Source organism: Staurois parvus, unplaced genomic scaffold, assembly GCF_062004578.1.
Source record: "Staurois parvus isolate SC_StPar_1 unplaced genomic scaffold, SC_StPar_1.0 ptg001451l, whole genome shotgun sequence".
Classification (NCBI taxonomy): Eukaryota; Metazoa; Chordata; class Amphibia; order Anura; family Ranidae; genus Staurois; species Staurois parvus.
Genome location: NW_028319247.1, coordinates 1,552,472 through 1,573,327, shown reverse-complemented (window position 1 = coordinate 1,573,327; position 20,856 = coordinate 1,552,472). Strand labels below are relative to the sequence as shown.

Sequence of the window (20,856 nt, the reverse complement as noted above, 5' to 3'; positions counted from 1 at the left end):
TGCCGGGACTTCATTACACGCCGATCATATAAACTATATACATTAGGTTAGTCGTTCAAAAACAGATTTTTACAAGAAAAGGTATAACAGAAAAAAGATATGTAAAAAAGTGGAAGGGACCAGAATGTCACTAGGTGTTCATGTCAATGACTGATAGGTGCCTGAAGGAGTGATCATTAACATAATGCCATTTACTCACCTGCTGGCAAGGATAATACTGTTATCCAACAAGGTTATCCTCACACTAGACCCCCACCAAGCTGAGACAGACCATCCAACATTAGTGTGTCCCTCCTTTACTGATCCATTACCTGCATCCCGATCACAGCCAGAGGGGCTCAGCATCCCTCTAATGAAGTGCAATCTCCTATTCTAACTTGAATCACAGCTCCTTCCACTGCAAAATCACATCAAACAGCCAGGGAGGCAGAAAACCAGAACATGCTACTTCGGCTTAATCAAGGTTATTAAAAGGAGATGCTAGAATAGCTGGGACAAAAACCGACTTCAGAATTAATCGGCTAAAGTAATGTGAAATATCTGTTTGCTCCGGGTTAGGGCGGCCATAAACAGGGAGGTCTAGCAGCGCTGACAACAGGTGGTGGTGCTGGTAGAGATCAATGTTCCCACTACAGACTGCTGAGGTCTAATGACCGCACATCGTATACCAAGGGGCCACATGCAACCCTTGGGCCACAGGCTGGGCACCAGGGCCTTACACACTAGCCTTAAAGTGCACATAAAGCCTTTTTTTTTTAGTTTTGTATGGAATGGTTAAAACACACATCAAGATATTTTTGCTGTATCCCACTGGGGAGATTTCTCTTCACTTCCTGCTCTGGGGATGCAACAAGGAGAGGATATACATTAAGCCCGGGTTCACACCGATGCGGTGCGGAATTCTCAGCGTTTTCTGTGCAAATTCCGCACCGCATCAGAATCGCACATAATTCATGCGAACCACTGCGGATGTGTATGTTAGGGTAACAACATTCCGAAATAGGTCTGCAAAACGCGGTGCGATGTGCAGAATCAGAACACATAGGTGTGAATACTCATGCGATCCAATTCTAGTGCGGACCCAAAAAAGGGTCCTGTACCTTTTTGGTGCGGATGCGGTGCGATTTGAGCCATACAAAATCCACGGCTCCAATCGCACCGCACAAGATTCGCATGTGGTTTGCACAGGAATGCGGTGCGGTTTCTGTGCGAATCACATGCAGTATGCCGCACCGCACAAGTGTGAACCCGGCTCAAAGTGCACAGAATTGTCAAAAGATCAGATATGCCCACTGGAGAATCTTCTCTCAGGAATTTGTTTGACAAAGACTTTTCAGCCTGCTATGTTGTGACTGCCTTGTGTAGCAAAGAGCTGGAATTATGAAGATACTTTACCGAACCGAACAACAATGCAATCATAGTCACCCATAACATATGCTCACTCCTAATAAATTACAAAAAGTTTAAATAGAAAACAGAAAGATAATACAATTGCATTACAATCATACATACGAGGTGGTATTAAAAAATTTTCAAAACTAGTTTTGTAACACGCCAACAGATGACAGCACAAGGCTGCATGTACAGTCATCACAGGGAGCACCGACCTTCATAAGTCAGTGTGCCAAAAGACATTGTCCTGTGTACATCAGGAGCTGTGCAACTGGTGCTATTCTGACCATGTGCGTTACCACGTCTGCTATTTCATCACGGACAGCAAGTTAGAACACAGAACAAGCGTGAAATTCTGAGTGAAACTGGGCAAATCGCTGGATCTCCGCAATTTTGTCAAAACTGCGACCTTTCTTCGAGAAGAGAGTATTTTCGGGGGTTGAGCTCATTGAAGGTCTTCGTGATCTCTCATTGTCTTCCAGTGATGTGCTTCTGCTTTTGAAGTGCGCGTGCCACTCAAAGCACTGCGAACGTGTCATTGCAGCATCACCGTAAACTTTCGGAATCATGTCAAACGTCTCTGACAGATTTGCCCAGTTTCACGCAGGATTTCACGTTTGCTCTTTGTTCTAGTTTGCTTTCCATGATGAAATAGCAAACATGGTAAGGCACGTGGTCAGAATAGCACCAGTTGCACAGCTCCCGATGTACACAGGACAATGTCTTTTGGTACACTGACTTATGAAGGTTGGTGCTCCCTGTGATTGTGTGTGAAGCCTTGTGCTGCCATCTCTTGTCTCGAAACGTTTTGATACCACCTCGTATTACATATGTTGCACATAGTTGCCACCATTGCTTCTTTTACTGGCAGGGTACACCTCCACGTGCAGTATTATCATGGGTTACGATAGACCACCCTATAGATTTATAAATGAAACTCCAAGGCAGACTACCGAAAGGAATATGAAACTATATTTTCCACAGAACGAGTCACTAAATAAACCAGAATTCTGTGCAGGCCCTGTGTGAATGTTCTGGTGGTAGATGTACTATGAATGTATGACACGCTCTGCTGCACAGGAAACTGTGGTTCATCCGCTGTAACGTATGTGGTCTCGTTAACCCCATACAGGAAAACCAAACCCCCCAAAAAAGACATTTTTCTTCCTTCTCTTCTCCATTAAGAGCGGCTCAATGTGGGGGTTCTCATTGTTCTGCCAGAGAACCATTTCCTCCTGCCGGTCTCCCCACCTCTCCCAAACACCTCTTCAGGATTGTGAGTGGAATCCCAGCTCTGTTTTAGAAGGGAAATAACAGGTGAGCTACTGTAATGACATTTTATGCCTGGAACGTTTAACTAATCATCTCCCAGAGGCCAAAAATGAGAAGCAGAGCTCTCCTAACATGCCTGTCCACCAAGGAGCCTAAGAAACAACCCGGAGGAACATGGATATACACAGAGGAAGCACACAGGAACAAACCCTCCACCGTAGACGCGACTTTCCTCTGCGTACGTATTATAAAATACGGAATATGACAAAAGGATTGAGAGAACCACTTGAAGGGTTTATCCTCTTCATGACCAGGCCATTTTTTTGCTATTTAGCACTGTGCTACTTTAACCGGTAATTGCGTGGTCATGCAACACTGTACGCAAATGAAATTTATATAATTTTTTTTCACACTAATAGAGCTTTTTTGGAGGTATTTGATCACCGCTGGGTTATTTTTTATTATAGAAACAAAAAAGACATACAATTTGGGTGAAAAAAACTATATTTTCTACTTTCTGTTATAAAACATATCCCATAAAAAATTAAAAAAATCAAATTGCTTCATAAATTAAAGCCAAAACGTATTTTGCTACATCTTTACAAAAAAATACCAATAAATGTATATTGATTGGTTTGTGTGAAAGTTATAGTGTCTACAAACTATGGGCTATATACTGGAATTTTTATTTATTTTTTTTATACTGGCGATAGAGCAGCGGGCAATCTGACACTGACTGACACTAGGTGGGGACTAACTGACACTGACATCACCATCAATACTATACACTGTCACTGTACTAATGACACCGACTGGAAAGGGGTTTACATCTCGGGGTAATCAAGGGGTTAACAGTGTGCCTAACAATGTTTAAAGCAGAGTTCCACCCAAAAGTATTTAGCTGGTTTTGACAGGTACCTACTTCCACTTCCAGCTCAGTTTGCAGTAGCAAACTGAGCCGGAAATTTGGCCCCCCTCCGCAGCCCTCTGGGGAAGGTCCCAGAGGACTGTGACCCATACACAAAGCGCAGAGCGCATGCGCAGTCGGTAGCCAGCTGTGAAAAAGCAAGGCTTCACTGCCGGCTTCCCTTAGTCAAGATGGCGGCACCAGCACCCGACAACCAATTGAAGAACCAGCTCGGGTGAGGACACTGCTGGATCCCTGGACAGGTAAGTGCCCTAATATTAAAAGTCAGCAGCTACAGTATTTGGAGCTGCTGACTTTTAATTTCTTTTGAGGGGGAGCTGGAACTCCGCTTTAATGTGTATATTGTGTGCTGCCTTTTTACTAAAAATGTGTTTGTTTCTTCTCCCAGGGAGAAGAGACAAAGAGATTGTTCCCTATGTACAGAGCCCTGTGATGTTTCTGAACATAGGATTCTGGGCTGTGATTGGACACAGAAGATCAGCAGGTCCCAGCCATGAATCACTGGAAATAACTAAGAAAATAAACCATGGAGACATGGATGGATGGATGGATTGGGTGGGGGGGGTGTTTTGGTTTGTGGTGCTCGGATGCAGTTTAGTTCCGCTTTAAGTCTCATGTAACCTGCGAAGACAGTGATTTCCTCAGAGACATGATACACTGGAATGTATATCAGGAATGTATTTACACGTGCCTTAAATTATTTTCCATATTTATTTGAAAGATAGTATCAGTACACGCATGGAAAAGGCTGGTGCCATGGTAACACAGATACTATCAGTGGTGTTACAATTGGGAATATTTGTGCGCACCCTATTACATACACACTGAGCGGGGGTTGCTGTCTGTGTAATTGGTGAACGGTGATAGATCCTGGGGCGTGTATTTCTGTGACACATAACGTCACACTTTTACAAGCTACCCCTGGATATCTCACATGCTGTGGTTTTATGAGGACATTCATCTGGTTATATCCTCCATCTTCATGGTCAGGGAATAGGTATACTCACCTCTCCACTGTCAATGTGGAACCACAGGAAAAAAGACAAACATTTTCAACCTGACTGACCGACAATAGATGGAACAATGTCTATATTATTATTATTATTATTATTATACAGTATTTATAAAGCGCCAATAGTTCGCTCAGCGCTGTACATTACAAAGGGGGACAGAACATGTGACAGAACAATACCAATACAATGCAAAACATGAGGGGATCGAGGGCCCTGCTCCTTGGAGCTCACAATATGCTGCCCAGCTAGTACAATTCTGGTATGTGGTATCTATGGGGGAGCATCAGGCTGTTCCCCACAGCAGTTGTCATGACTGTAATGCATGTCTGTCCACCACTCAAGGTCAAGAGGCCACCCAGCCACAGAATATTAGATCAGAGTTCAAAACGAAATCTTTGGCACCATTGGAAGGGTAGAGGTCGTGTAGTCTCTAATGCCCTCTAAGCAAAACCAGACTTCTCTACTCTCTCAGGAGTATCAGGGTCTTCAACCCCCCAGGAGTACCAGGCTTCTCTACTCTCCCTGGAGTAACAGGCTCTTCTACCCCCCAGCAGTACCAGTCTTCTCTACTCTCCCTGGAGTAACAGGCTCTTCTACCCCTTCCCCAGGAGTACCAGTCTTCTCTACTCTCCCAGGAGTACCAGGCTCTTCTACCCCCCAGCAGTACCAGTCTTCTCTACTCTCCCTGGAGTAACAGGCTTTTCTACCCCTTCCCCAGGAGTACCAGTCTTCTCTACTCTCCCAGGAGTACCAGGCTTTTCTACCCCCCAGCAGTACCAGTCTTCTCTACTCTCTCAGGAGTACCAGGCTCTTCAACCACCCAGGAGTACCAGTCTTCTCTACTCTCCCTGGAGTAACAGGCTCTTCTACCCCTTCCCCAGGAGTACCAGTCTTCTCTACTCTCTCAGGAGTACCAGGCTCTTCTACCCCTTCCCCAGGAGTACCAGTCTTCTCTACTCTCCCTGGAGTAACAGGCTCTTCTACCCCCCCAGCAGTACCAGTCTTCTCTGCTCCCTCAGGAGTACCAGTCTTCTCTACTCTCCATGGAGTAGCAGTCTTCTCTACTCTCCCAGAAGTACCAGGTTCTTTGACCACCCAGGAGTACCAGTCTTCTCTACTCTCCATGAAGTACTAGTCTCCTCTACTCTCCCAGCAGTACCAATCTCCTCAACCCTCCCTGAAGGACCAATCTCCTCTACTCTCCATGGAGTACCAGTCTCCTCTACTCTCCCTAAATTACCAGTCTCCTATACTCTCCCTAAATTTTCCTATACTCTCCCTAAATTACCAGTCTTCTCCTCTACTCTCCCAGCAGTACCAGTCTCCTCTACTCTCCCTGGAGTACCAGTCTCCTCTACTCTCCCTAAATTACCAGTCTCCTATACTCTCCCTAAATTTTCCTATACTCTCCCTAAATTACCAGTCTTCTCCTCTACTCTCCCAGCAGTACCAGTCTCCTCTACTCTCCCTAAATTACCAGTCTTCTCCTCTACTCTCCCAGCAGTACCAGTCTCCTCTACTCTCCCTAAATTACCAGTCTTCTCCTCTACTCTCCCAGCAGTACCAGTCTCCTCTACTCTCCCTAAATTACCAGTCTTCTCCTCTACTCTCCCAGCAGTACCAGTCTCCTTTGCCCTTCCTCAATATTAGTAACAGTCTCCAAAACCCTCCTAGCAGCACCAGTCTCCTCTACCCTTCCTCAATATTAGTCCCCTGTACCTTCCTAGCAGTACCAGTCCCCTCTGCCTTCCTAGCCGCACCAGTTTCTTCTACTCTGCCGGCAGTACTATTCTCCTGCACCTTCCCAGCAGTACCAGTCTCCTCTGCTCTACCTCATTACCAGACTCATCTGACTTTGCAGCAGTACCAGTCTCCTCTGACATCTCAGCAGTACCAGTGTCTTCCACCCTCCCAGGGTACCATCTTCCTCTATGCTCCCAGAAATACCAGTCTACTCTGTCCTCCTAATACTACCAGTCTCCTCTACCCTCCCAGGAATACCAGTCTCCTCTACTCTCCCAGCAGTACCAGTCTCCTCTACCCTCCCAGGAATACCAGTCTCCTCTACTCTCCCAGCAGTACCAGTCTCCTCTACCCTCCCAGGAAAACCAGGCTCCTCCACTCTCCCAGTCTTCTCTACCCTCCAAGCAGGACCAGTTTTCACTGATCTTCTGGCAAAACCAGTATCCTCGCTTCAACAGGCAGTACCAGTCTTCTCTGCTCTTCAAACAGTGTAAGTCTCCTCCGCTCTCCAGGCACTACCATTCTCGTCAGCTGTCCAGACAGTACCAGTCTTCTCTGCTGTCCAAGCAGTACCAGTCTCCTCTGCGTTCCAAACTGTATAAGCCCCTTCTACCCATTCAGCAGCACTAGTCTCCTCCACCCTCTCAGTGGCACCAATCTGTATTACCCCCATGCCTGGTGGTCCCAGAGAAGCACCAGTCTCTTTTCCACATACAAACCAGCGGCGACACGTCTCTTTGTACGGTCTTAACCTAAACAAAGATGAAATAACGGCAATTATAATGGATAATATCCCCCAAAACCTCCCAGATTCCACTCAGAGTTATCCCTGGCATCATGCTCCAGAGATGAACATCACCTTGACGTCATTTTGTAGTAAGTATTATATTTGACTCTAGCCAATGATGCTTGGCTAATCTGCACAATTACCCGGACAATGTAGTAACTCCCCATACTTCTGACATTATCCATTGCATTACATAGGGAGTCATGGATCTTTTAAATGGTAATCAATCTCGCTGTACTTTGAGTTGTGAAATGAAAGCATCACATCTCCCCCACAGCTACAAAATCGATTAATCCCATCTGGTTACACTGCACGGGGGGTCATTTTGTAGTCACCCCCACCCTGTATATGTGTGCCACAGCCTGTTCCAGTATAGAGACGGTCAATTCCGACAAGGACCATTTATCTTTACTCTTTTACAAAACAATGTATAAATCCTGCACATAATTTGAGCCGAATGTAAACTCACCGAAAATGTCATTTCTCGACGGCAAAAAAATGTTTATTTAAGTGTTTCGATGTTGAATCACTTGTAATTGCTACCAGTCATTACAAGATGAAATGCAGTCCATATGGAGGGAAGCCCGTGGACACTGAAGAGGGATGAAGACCCTTGCATTATCACAGGCTGGCTGATACAATCCAGGAGGACATCCCCTGTAACAGCGCTATCAGATGTCGCGGGAGATGTGACGTTGCACTCTGGCTCTCTTCTGAAACTTCGTTTTATCTTGGAATTGGGAGGGCAGCGATTAAGGCCGTCTCTATTACACTTAACAATTTTGGTCCAGGGGGGCCTGTGAGGTATTTGCTCTGGTAATGCGATGCAGGCCTGAACAGCAGAAAATGACTCCGACTCTCCAGAGGTCTCAGCCGAGCGGAATAGGCATGTAACAAGGCTGGTGCCAGTCATGAGATCGGTATGCTGGCGCGTTAGTCAAATGCACATGTACAAAACTGCAATATCCTGGGGGACAGTTTCAATAAAAAGATTAAATTCCTGCCACAAAGCCTCATTAGGCCGTGATGCAGCACAGTGCGAGGGCGGGGTTCTCCAGGGGACCAAATGTTCTGCTGTGCGGAGTTCCCCCATCATTCTCAATCATAACTTGTACTCGAGTGTAAAACCATGTACCTGCTGTAAGTGAACCCAACGTCAGAGACGACTTTTAATGCATGCAAATTAATGCGTAACACTGCTAGGTGCTTATTTCACTGTACACCCCCCCCCCCCCACACACACACACACACACACAAAAAAAATGTCTTCATCTATACTTTCCCTGCAGAAGGATAGAGCCATCTTTGTTCAGGCATGGTCCATGGTCGCCATCCACTTCCTGGACTGATGTAACACAATTTAACTCCTGGTGCCTGTGTATAATGTTTGACACATATCAGCCCCTGCTGCAGCTTCTGTCCTTGTGGCTGGCTACAAAGTTACAATACTCCTAGATTGTCAGCTCCCAGGATCAGGCCCTCCTATCCCTCTTGTATTGAACTGCATTGTTGCTGTATTGTCTCCCATTATATTGTACAGCGCTGAGCAAACTGTTGGCACCATAAATCCTGTATAATAATAATAATACTGATGCCTAAGCATTTTTTTTCTTAATGCGAGGAATGCATTACAAAGTAAAACATTTTTAGACTTTAAAACCACCTTAAAATAAGGAGTCTTCTCTTGTCTCCTGGCGCAGAAAGTCCTTTCCATCACTAGATATTACTGCCAAGTGCCGGCTCACAATGATGCGGTGCGAATCTGATGCGGTTTCACAGTACAATTTCTGCTGCAAGGCTTGACCCGCCCGTTAGACTTTCACACACATCTGAGTTCCACTGAATATTTCTGTTCCTAGCCTTCCACACCCATGTGCAGGAGATTTTGACACGATTTCTGTGACAGGTGCAAATTGAATGTGAATTCTGAGGGGACTGGGCATAGCAGGAGATGCAATTCGCACCACACCCCCACTAAACTCGCAAAAGACCCTTTTTTTTAGACCGGATGAAATTCGCACCGTATATATGTGAACAGCCTGCATCAGAAATAATGCAAATCTATGCTTTTTGGATTACAGCTGATCTGCACAGAATTCGGATCAGTGTAAACCAGCAGTGAGTCTCTATCGCTAGAATATATAACCCAGCTGGTCTACAAGCTCTGCACCATAAAAGCCATGAATTCTGTACACTGCACTGACAATGGTTAAAGCGGAGCTCCACCCAAAAGTGGAAGTTCCGCTTTAAGGATTGCTCCCCATTAAGGATTGGCACCTTTGGGGGGCGGAAGTGGGTACAAGAATTTGACAGGTACCCACTCCCACTTCTGGTCCGACCGCCTAGGCAATCGGAAAACGGAAAGTGTCCTCCCCCCTCCCTGTAGTGTTTTGGGACACGTGACAGGTCCCAGAAGACTACAGGACCATTCACAAAGCACAGCGATTCTCGCGCATGTGCAGCGGGCACCCGGCTGTGAAGCCGCAAGCTGTCACAGCCGGGTGCCCACACTAAAGATGGCGGTGCCAGGGAGAGAAGACGGCCTCACCACCGCTGGACCAAGGGACAGGTGAGTGCGCAGTGGGTACCGGGCTGTGAAGCCGCAAGCTACACGTGACAGGTCCCAGAAGACTACAGGACCATTCACAAAGCGCAGCGATTCTCGCGCATGTGCAGTGGGCACCCGGCTGTGAAGCCGCAAGCTGTCACAGCCGGGTGCCCACACTAAAGATGGCGGTGCCAGGGAGAGAAGACGGCCTCACCACCGCTGGATCAAGGGACAGGTGAGTGCGCAGTGGGTACCGGGCTGTGAAGCCGCAAGCTACACGTGACAGGTCCCAGAAGACTACAGGACCATTCATGAAGAGCAGCGCTAATCGTGCATGTGCAGTGGGTACCCAACTGTGAAGCCGCAAGCTATCACAGCCGGGTGCCCACACTTAAGATGCCGGCCTCCTATAATACAGGACGGCCAGTGAATCGGGCTGCGGGGGACACACCGTGGGACCGAGGGACAGATAAGTGGCTGTTTTTTTAAAAAGTCAGCAGCTACAGTTTTTGTAGCTGCTGACTTTTATTTTTTGACAGCGTGAGTGGAACTCCACTTTGACAAACCTGTAACAGCTGTATGCAGTTCAGAAAATGGCTCTATAACTTGCATTATACACCAGTAGCACTGGATGTGCATTTGGCTGTTTGGGGCATAAAAGAATGATTTGCACGTCTCCGCCCACTAACCTGAAATGGGGAACAACCCTCATTTTTGGGATATATGTATGAATGAGACAAGTAAATACCGCTTGCTCAGAAGGCGAAGCTATGGCAAATGGCATCAGAACTGGCTCCAGACAATAAGCAGTGCAAAACTAAATTGTATCTTTGTTAGGGCCTTGCTGGCTCTGAAGATGATTGCCTTGGACTGTTAAAATAGTTCTTTGTTATCTTTGTACAAATACATGCCAAGCAATCAAACCAAAACCAAGCTACCCAAACAAATACAATCTGTTCGAGCCATTCAGCCTTTTCCTAATTCCCCACATAATTTGGCTTTTGTCTTCCCCGATTAGCCGTCTGATGTACTGCAAAGTGTGAAGCTATAAAACACGCACACATATTTATACACACAGCGTCAAGTATTGTATTTCTTGAAACCACTTGGGGGAAGAAGGCGAGATCTCTCCCCCCACCCCAAATATTTACATAATTCAAAAGTCAGAAGTGAGTTTTATAGAAATCCAGTGTAAATTTAAGCACAACTCGGGGAATATAAAGCCGCCCGGGGCTCACATTACATATTAAATGTCTTTCAGTGTCGCTGCACCTCACTGCGGGATGTACAGGACATTAAAAAAAAAAAAAAGTAACTACATGAGGAATTAGAACAACAGCTTAGACTTATGTCTATATTAGGTTTTCCTGGTTGGCTGCAGGGAGACCGTGTGTGTTTTCAATCTGACCTGGACGAGAACCAGTTCTTTCCTAGCAAATAATAGTACATTTGGGGGACTCCTTGAAGAGTTTATTGGCTGGGCCTTGCTTCGTACTGCTCCATTTACCTCCCTTCCTCCCATGACAATATCAGATTGTGGAAATGTTACAGATCTGGGCCTCCCACCTTGCAGAAAAACCCTGAATGGAGGGATAGATAGTACAGCGTTTCACAGTGTCTTTACTCACAGGTTGCCGGACGGGGTCACATGACGAGCATCGCGCTGAAAAACAACATTGTATCACACAGTAACGGCTTTCTCTCAGCTGCGGGGAGTGCCACCCTGCGTCATCTTAATAAACAATCCGGCCTCGCAGGTGCTGCGTAGTAATGATAAGTTGATTGAAAGTATATTCTTAAGCCGGGCTTAGACTGCAGCTGCAAGTCTGTCACCCCCCCACCCCCACCCCCACCCCCACCCTGGGCCGCTGCACTTTCTGCTGACCAATGACTGTATATTTGTACAGTAAGACCTAAACACTCTCCTGCATACAGGTACTGTGCCCGAGTCCAGGAACCGCTTGTCTTCACATTCAGCGGCAGGCTGGGTGGCAAGTGCCCTGGTGGTAATGTAACCATCACAGTGCAGACATTGATTCCCACATTATTCAAGGAGTTATTGATGACATGCCCAAGAGATGTGCGTTCTGCTGACCGAAGCTTGCTTTTATTCCTGTTCATACAACTCTTCACTCCTGGGAATCAACTCAACTTACATCCCATAACTGCTGATGATACATTGCAACTGGAGGAGTCATGGAAATGAAGCATCAGGGGCCAGTGCAGGGCACAGCCCTATCAATGCAATGCCCTACAAAGGAAACACTCCCTATATCCCTTGTCGGCCTGTTATCGGGGAATGTTCCCTGCATATAAGGAATGAGGACTGGGGACTGTGAGTTCTAGGGGTGGGCAAACCCCATGAAGGCTGGTACCCCGGTTCATATCTATGCAGCCGTGTGGGCCGCATCTTGCACAGGCACAAGAACCCATTCATTTGAATGGACTCCCGTGCCCGTGACACACAGGGAAGAAGTCCCTGCACTTCTTTGGAAAACGCAACAGAGGTTCCCAGTACGGCTGCATTTTTCAGTGCGGGTGGCGTGCCAGTAAAACCAATGGCACCCACCCGCGGGTCCGCAATTCTCTGTGTGGGTGCACGGATTGTCGTGCGGATCCGCAGCGGCACCACCCGCACAGATGTGAACCTAGGGTTAAAGTAGATAAAAAACTGACCGCCAAAGGTTCATACTTCTTTTACCAATGATTATTTCTTAACTACTTCCTTTAGATTGTAAGCCCCACGAGCCGGGCCCTCCTATTCCTTCTGTACTGAAATGTATTGTAATTGTACTGTGTTCCGTTATATTGTGAAGCGCTGAGCAGGGGCGGACTGACAACTCATGGGGCCCCCGGGCAATAGGGGATCATGGGGCCCCTGTGTCCTCACCTAAACTCAAATCACACCCAAAAAAAGAATGAAAGGTACCAGGGACATCTCATGGGGCCCCCTACTGACCCCGGATCCTCGGGCATTGCCCGAGTTCCCTCCATTGGTCAGTCCGCCCCTAGCGCTGAGCAAACTGTTGGCGCCATAAATCCTGTATAATAATAATACTACTTTAGGACTGCCCCATAGCAGGTATACTGTTACAGGGCAACCCTCCTGTGCAAAACCACGTATATAAACATGATTCAAACTGCAGTCGTGATCTCAACAAAAGTCGAATGAACAGTCATCATTTGTGGAAAGAGCAGGGTTGTCAGCCAAACAGCACCTGCGTCCAATCAGACACAAGCACTGTTTCAGTCGTTGGATAGCCGCTGAAGCCGCCTGTCAGATTACGGTAGCCAGGAGGGAAGATTAGTCCATAGTCGCAGTTTGGCAGGGATGAAGGAATATGTTCGCTTTCTTTCATTGAGCCTGCAGGTTGAACGAAAAAATCTAGAAGCTCTTGGATTGTAAGCTCCCAGGATCAGGGCCCTCCTATCCCTCTTGTATTGATCTGTATTGTTGCTGTATTGTCTCCTGTTATATTGTAAAGCGCTGAGCAAACTGTTGGCGCTCTATAAATCCTGTATAATAATAATTTACTACTTTTTTGACCACATCTCAGGGCTGGTAAGCTGCAGTCATTTCCATTTTTGTTCTCAGGTTTAGTTATCTTTTAACTTCAATACTTCAAGGAATGACGAGTTCCCCTTTAAATGCTTCCTTTAATAATTTTAATAATCCTTTTTCCTCTTGTATTGAACTGCATTGTTGCTGTATTGCCTCCCGTTATATTGTAAAGCGCTGAGCAAACTGTTGGCGCCATAAATCCTGTATAATAATATGTGTGTGTTCGATACTTTCGAAAGATGCTGACCCAAGAACAAGTATGCAGATCAGTTTTTGTGATTTCATTCTTACTTTGGGTGCTGGACACTTTCTCCGGGTCAGAAACTCGTTTTGTAAACCGCTGAGAAAACTGTTGGCACCATAAATCCTGTATAACAATAATAATAATAAAAATAGAAGCATTACGGCCAGTTTAAGGAGCTCGATCGCAGTAAGGCTGGTGGGTGATATATGATGGCAAAAATCACACTCAGTTTCAGTGGAGACAAACTTGTTAGCACAACACATAACAAACGGGAAAACACGAGGGAAACAAACTGTCAGGTAACATTTGCACACAAGTCACCAGAAAGGACTGAAAGTGCTCAGAGGAGAGTTGTACATTGTCGACATACCATAACCTGGCTATGAATCTTCCATGCAGTTAATGGCCTTGCATAATATAATAGATTCCAGATAGAGACAAGGGATTAAAGCTCAGCTTGTGTAAGGCTGGAAGGCACCAAGATACAGCGCACAGCTGGAGCTGCTCATTATTATTAACCCTGTCCTCAGAATGCATCGCAGAGAACGCACTCCGCGTATCGCCAGCGCCAGCAATGAAAGAGTTACACAGCCACATGTCAGTCATCTCCAATTATTGCACTGACCAGGCAAGATGTCAGTAAATTATATTCCTAAATGTAGAAGGAAAGAATACAATATGGTATACCTTACCTAAGCTGATGAGGTATTCCTAGCAAGCCTTCAGATAAGGAGTCGGTGAAGCCAAAGCCATTTATTGTTTATATAGACTGTGAAGATAAAGCAACTAACAGTCTCTTCTATCACTCCCATACTCCAGATTCCCGTCAGCCATGCTCTGAACGTCCATTTCTGTGTATGGGACTCGCACAGTACTCCGGACTATGGACCATTGAGGGCTATGACATGCTTGGATTTACTTGGCATTTGTGAGTATACATGTTACTTCCAAATAAAAGATTTGTGTGTGACGTAATGCGCAAAGCTTGTGCCCCTTTTTCTTATCTAGACCACACGTGTCGAACCCCCCTTCACCCCCCCCCCCCCGGAATGTTCAGCCTTGGTACAGACACACATGGGGGGACACACACGGGTTACAATGACAATTAAAGGTTAATTTCCTACATCCGTGGCTTTTTAAATTGCAATCAGTGTCTGTGTATAAATAATCAATGAGTTTGTTGGCTCTCATGTGAATGGACTGAGCAGGCTGGATACTGAGCCATAGGGAGCAGAAAATAACTGTCAAAAGACCTGCGTAACAAGGTAATGCAACTTTATAAAGATGGAAAAAGGATAATATTATTATTATTATACAGTATTTATAAAGCACCAATAGTTGGCTCAGCGCTGTACATTACAGAGGGGGACAGAACATGTGACAGAACAATACCAATACAATGCAAAACATAAGGGGATTGAGGGCCCTGCTCTTTTGAGCTTACAATCTAGGAGATAAAAAGATATCAAAAGTCTTGAATATGCCGGTCAGTACTGTTCAATCACTTACTAAGAAGTAGAAAATTCGAGGATGACTTGATACCAAGCCAAAGTCAGGTATACCAAGAAAGACTTCAGCCAAGACTGCCGGAAGAATTATTTGGGATACAAAGAAAAACCCCCCTACAGGTAACCTCAGGAGAAACACAGGCTGCTTTGGGAAAAAAACAGTGTGATTGTTTCAAGCAGCACACTACAACGAAACTTGAACAAAAATTAGCTGCATGGTCGAGTTGCCAGAAAGAAGCCTTTACTGCGGCAGTACCACAAAAAAACCCGGTTAGAATATGCCTGACTACACCTTGACACATCTCACAGCATGACTAGACCAAAATAGAGCTTTATGGTTACAAGCATAAGCGCTATGTTAGGAGAGGGGTCAACAGCGACAGGAATACCATTCCCACTGTGAAGCATGGTGGTGGCTCACTGATATTTGTGTGGGGGGGGATCTCTAAAAGGCACAGGGAATCTTGAGAAAATTGATGGCAGGATGAATGCTTATTATAAAATAATTCTGTCACCTTGCAGGCTCCTCAGCTCTTTCAGGTAGGCTGCAAATACTGGATTCTTCAGACCTGCTTTCTCCACCCGAACAAAGCAGGAGAAGAATCAAGCTACTGTCCATACCAACTAGATCTACCTTTATAACCTGAACAAGAAACATGGCAGCTGAAATCAAAAAGGTTGCAGTGGTGAAGAGATACTTCGGCTTTGTATAAACCAGCCCAGAACACACTATATGATGTGACTCCGAACAATGAAGGCTGTGAGGGGTTAAATCAATCTCACCCATCGATACATAGCACAATAGAACATTTCTGTGCACTTTTTGATGGGCTGCAGCAAGCCACAGGATGATTACAATTCCTCGCTCACCACAACACGCTGGGATCTACATCGCAGGAAATATTACATGTCACACTTGTAGTTAACACTGGAAAAGCTGCACTTTCCACCATAATGGAGCTATCAGCCACACCAACTCCCACAACAAGTCTGAAAAGCGATATAAACTAAAGCGATGGAAAAGGATGAAACAACCAGCTAGTCAGGTGTTCCATTTCACAGCACCAAAAAATGACAGTTGCTAATGGTACCACAGCTAAAGCAATCATAAACCAGTTTGTACTTTTACAGGATTATGGACTAGGCCTTGCATGGAGGCAGGTTATAGAAGGAATAACTGCACTTTTCTGTTTCAGGATTTTTATTGAAGGTTAACAGATAAAGATCGTACAATACAATAGTAAACCAATGATGGTGATTGCAAAAAAAAAAAAGGGGGGGGGGAGGGGGACTTGCAACGCAGGTGAGACACAGATGGGAGAAGGCACATTTTGAGGACATATATTATAGTATAGGTGCAGTCATCCCAGGGAATGAGATAACTCTTGTGTAAGAAACACCACAGACAGCATGAATAACAGAAGTATTACTTTTTAAGTAAAATAAAAGCCCCGGATAAGATTTCTGCACAAGGATCATACACACTGATGCAATATAGCTTAACAGGGAAGATTCACACAGATTTGTTATCTTGCAAGTTTGCAAAACTTTACAGATGAATAATCACTCTCCGGACACATAGTCAGCTTCCCAATGCCTACCCCCCTTAAAGGAGAGGTTCACCTTTTGGAGCATGTTAAACATTACACCCAGATTTAGGGTGTTTAGTTACTGTGTAACATGCCGCAGGTCTACCTACCTTCCCCCACCCCGTGACAGTGGACAATCTTCTCCCCACACCTGCTGTCACTTTTTGGAAACAGTGCGGCTGTGCGGTGCTTCGCCCACACAGCCACATCATTCATTCACAGCAATCTGTGAATGAATGAACTACAGGTCCCGTTTGCGCCCCCCCCCCCCGCAGCAGACGGCTTGTAGTTCTCAATGAACTGCGAAGGCACTGATGAGCGCTCTCATAATTCATTGACACTTCCTCCAGCTATCTATCTGTGTGGAGATACCAGCAGGCAAGCTGAAGGCAGTGTATGCAGGAGCCTGACATTGCGCAGACACTCTACTGATCACAGATGCAATGCTCTGCAGGCTCATCAGCATGAATAAATAAATAAACATTTTTCTTCCTGCAAAATGTGTGTGTGTGTATGTATGTGTGTATGTATGTATGTATGTATGTATGTATGTATGTATGTATGTATGTATGTATGTATGTATATATATATATATATATATATATATATATATATATATATATATATACACACACACACATATATATATATATATATATATATATATATATATATATATATATATATATAAATAAAATACAGTATATATATTTTTTTTTTATTATTATTATTGTTTTTTTTTTTTATTTTGTTTTTTTATTAAAGCTGAACTTATCCTTTAACATTTGCTCATGCTCTCAGCTGCAACTTTCACTCTTTCATGTTTACTCTGAAGACAGGTGCAAGTTTTTTGTTGTCCATGACTAACTTCACTACATCTCTAACAGAGAGGCTTCTATGTGGGTGGAGGACAGCATCAGTGAACGTTCCAGTAAAACTGGGAGAAGTCTGCAGTTCATTACAAAACATTAGACAGAAAAAAAAAAAAACTGTATCCTACCTGGTCAGCTAGGCCTTAGTCTGAAAGCGGTGTGTCAGCCTTGTCTCTGTGGTATCAAGTAACCTATTAGGCCAAAAACGTTCACATTAGTCCCAAAGAAAGAAGAGCTTGCAAACATTCATCTCCTCAAGAAGTATCTTTCTAAACAATATACAAAATTATATGAGAACTGTTCATTAATTAATACAGAAAGTATAATGAAAAAATGGCAGCTGCAGGAGGGAGAATGTGGAAATGAGGGAGAAGGAGGTAGGGAGGGAAAAAAGTGACACCGTGACAGCTATTCTTATAAATTGCCAGACATAGGGGACATAGAGATATGCAATGTTACTATGCATACTGTGGGAGAGATTTACTAAAACTGGTGCACTCAGAATCTGGTGTAGCTGCGCATGGGAGCCAATAAGATTCTAACTTCAGCTAGTTCAAGTAAACCTTGACAATAAAACCTGGAAGTCCATTGGTTTCTATGCAGAGCTGCACCAGATTTTGTGGCAGACTGGCCCTGCTGCAGCAGAACACATACATGTACATGATTCGGCATGTAGGGGGTGCATGCGCATGAGCCTGCCAACCCTGGCTGTGCTGTCAATTGCTACAGCACAAGCCGATCAGCAAGTCCTGGCCAATGAATCATGGCCAGGACCCGCTGATCAGCCAAGCGAATGACAGAAGAGAACCTTGCACACTTTGCACATTGTTAGGCAGACGGTTAACCCTTTGATTGCCCATAGATGTTAACCCCTTCCCAGCCAGTGTCATTAATACAGTGACAGTGAATTGTATTAGCAATGATCACTGTGTTAGTGTTACTGGAGATGTCAGAGGTAGTCAGTCAGTTCTCACAAAGTGTCAGTTAGTGTCAGATTACCCACAGCACTATGACAGTCCCACTACAAGTCGCTGATCACCTCCATTACTAGTAAAAAAAAAAAAAATTCTAGTATATATACCATAGTTTGTAGATGCTATAACTTGCACGCAAATCAATCAATACACACTTATCGGGATATTTCTAATACCAAAGACATGAAGCAGAATACATTTTTGCCCTAAGATTATGAAGAAATTAGATTTTTTAGACAGTAAAAAATATTTGTTTGGCTTTCTTCATTTATATGGTGAGAAATAAAAAACCCAGTGGTGATCAAATACCACCAAAGAAAGCTCTTTGTGTGGAAAAATATATATAAATTTAATTTGGGTGCAGTTTTGCATGAGTGCGCAATTGCCATTTAAAGCAGTGCAGTACGGAATAGCAAAAAAAATGGCCTGGTCATGAAGGCGGTAAAACCTTCTAGAGGTAAGTGGATAAAGAAAAGAACAGGAAAATTCTATATAGACAGGGTAGGGTAGAAAAGTAATGCAAGAACGTATTGCATTCTATTTAGTATGCACATTAAATTAAACTAATTGTAAAATTTACCTGAAATAATCTTCTATATCACTTTCCCATTTTTACAATTTTTTGTTCTTAGTTTAAGAACTGCAATTATTAGGCTGATGTGTAGATTATATTTCCAGTAGTAGTCTGTATATTCAGCATATTCCTTAACAAACAAATACAGAGATTAAATTGATAACAAGGTAATGCCCAGTACATACGATCAGATAATCGGACAACGTATCATTAGTATTTGTGTTGCATGCTAGCCTCGAAAATGTAAAGGTTACTAAATTTCCGAAAATTATTCTACAACTTCAAAAGTGGTGTAATGTATTGTATTGTAATGTATTCTTTTGTTTATGAGCATGCGTGGTCTGTGTCTCTCGATTTTTTGGGAACGAATATTGTACGGATTAAAAGAAAATCATTTGTTCTGTTATCGTACAAGAAAACATTTCGTGCTTGTTCCTTCAGATATTGTCGCATGAACTGTCGTGATCGACTGTTGAAAGCTGTGTACTACTGATCAGATTATCGCACGATCCCTCCCGAAAGCGTTTTTTGTCATCTGATTTTCTGATCGTGTGTACAGGCATAAGGCACACAGGGACTGTCTTAGATCCGATTTTCGGCCAAGCACAAGTCACTGAAAACCAAAGTTTCTGGCACGACATTCTTATGGAGGAAAATTCTGCCAGAGATTAATCTGAATGGACACGGTCTGGACTGCTTGACAGAACCATATTTTGAAACTACCTGCCAGTGACAAAACTGACTATAAAAATGTAAGTGTCGCTGGTCATTTGTGACGTGCGTTACATACTTCCCTATTGGAGATGTGTAGGTGCGTCCAAAAGGTGCTGACATCTCCCAGTGTTTTCAGGGCAGAGAAGTGTCACATGAAGTGGTGAAGACAGATACGTCTGGATAATGGGATGACACAAATTAATGATAGTTCAGTTTCCTCAGAGGTTGCTGAAGGCATGACAGCAACCAGACGGACAAGGGAGCCTGTTCTGTGTTCAGTGGGACGTGTGTATGAATTTAGATGTATTTATAATATGCAGACTCTTTAGTGCTCTGCCATAAACAAGGTTAGAATATTGATTATTCCACAGACAAGTTACCCGTATCTCACAGACATAACTAGACCACAACATGATGATGAATCTGGCCTACCCAAACGAATGCTATCCCCACTCCAGTTGATCCTAAACTCAGCGGCCAGACTCATCCACCTCACCAAGCGCTCCACATCTGCCTCCCCCCTCTGCCAATCCCTTCATTGGCTCCCGATTGCCCAACGCATCAAGTTCAAGCTGCTAACCCTGACCTACAAGGCCATTCACAATGCTGCCCCGAACTACATAACTGACCTGATACCCAAATACTACCCTACCCGTGCCCTCCGCTCCTCACAGGACCTCCTGCTCTTGAGCTCCCTGGTCTCCTCCTCCCACGCCTGATTGCAAGACTTCTCCAGGACTTCCCCCATCCTCTGGAACTCCCTACCCCAATCCATCAGACTGTCACCTACCCTCCTCACCTTCAGGCGAACCCTGAAAACCCTCCTCTTCAGGGAAGCCTACCCCAACCTCACCTAACACCCTACCTCACCTAACAACTAACCTCCTCCACTCCTCCCACCACTCCATCCCCCACAGCCATCTCCTCCTGTGCCACCTTCCCCTCCCTCCTAGATTGTAAGCTCGAAAGAGCAGGGCCCTCGAACCCCTCGTGTAGTGTATTGTTACTGTCTTGTCTCAGGTTCTGTCCCCCTTGCTACTGTACAGCGCTGAGCATACCCTTTGGCGCTATATAAATACTGTATAATAATAATAATCTGTGAATCTGTCTTCTATGGAGAACAGAGAAAAGCACCA

The 20,856-nt window shown here is 44.7% G+C and overlaps 1 protein-coding gene across 1 annotated transcript in view; it reads right to left on the bottom strand.

Moving 5' to 3' along the window:
- Positions 1–20,856, bottom strand: part of LOC149435916 (uncharacterized) — a 256,377-nt gene that overhangs the window by 172,662 nt on the left and 62,859 nt on the right. The window contains exons 9-10 of the mRNA XM_089662262.1: positions 19,013–19,136; positions 17,587–17,649 (exon numbers count right to left, since the gene is read on the bottom strand). The gene's annotated coding sequence lies outside the window, so the exon portion shown is untranslated. The remainder of the gene's footprint in view (positions 1–17,586; positions 17,650–19,012; positions 19,137–20,856) is intronic.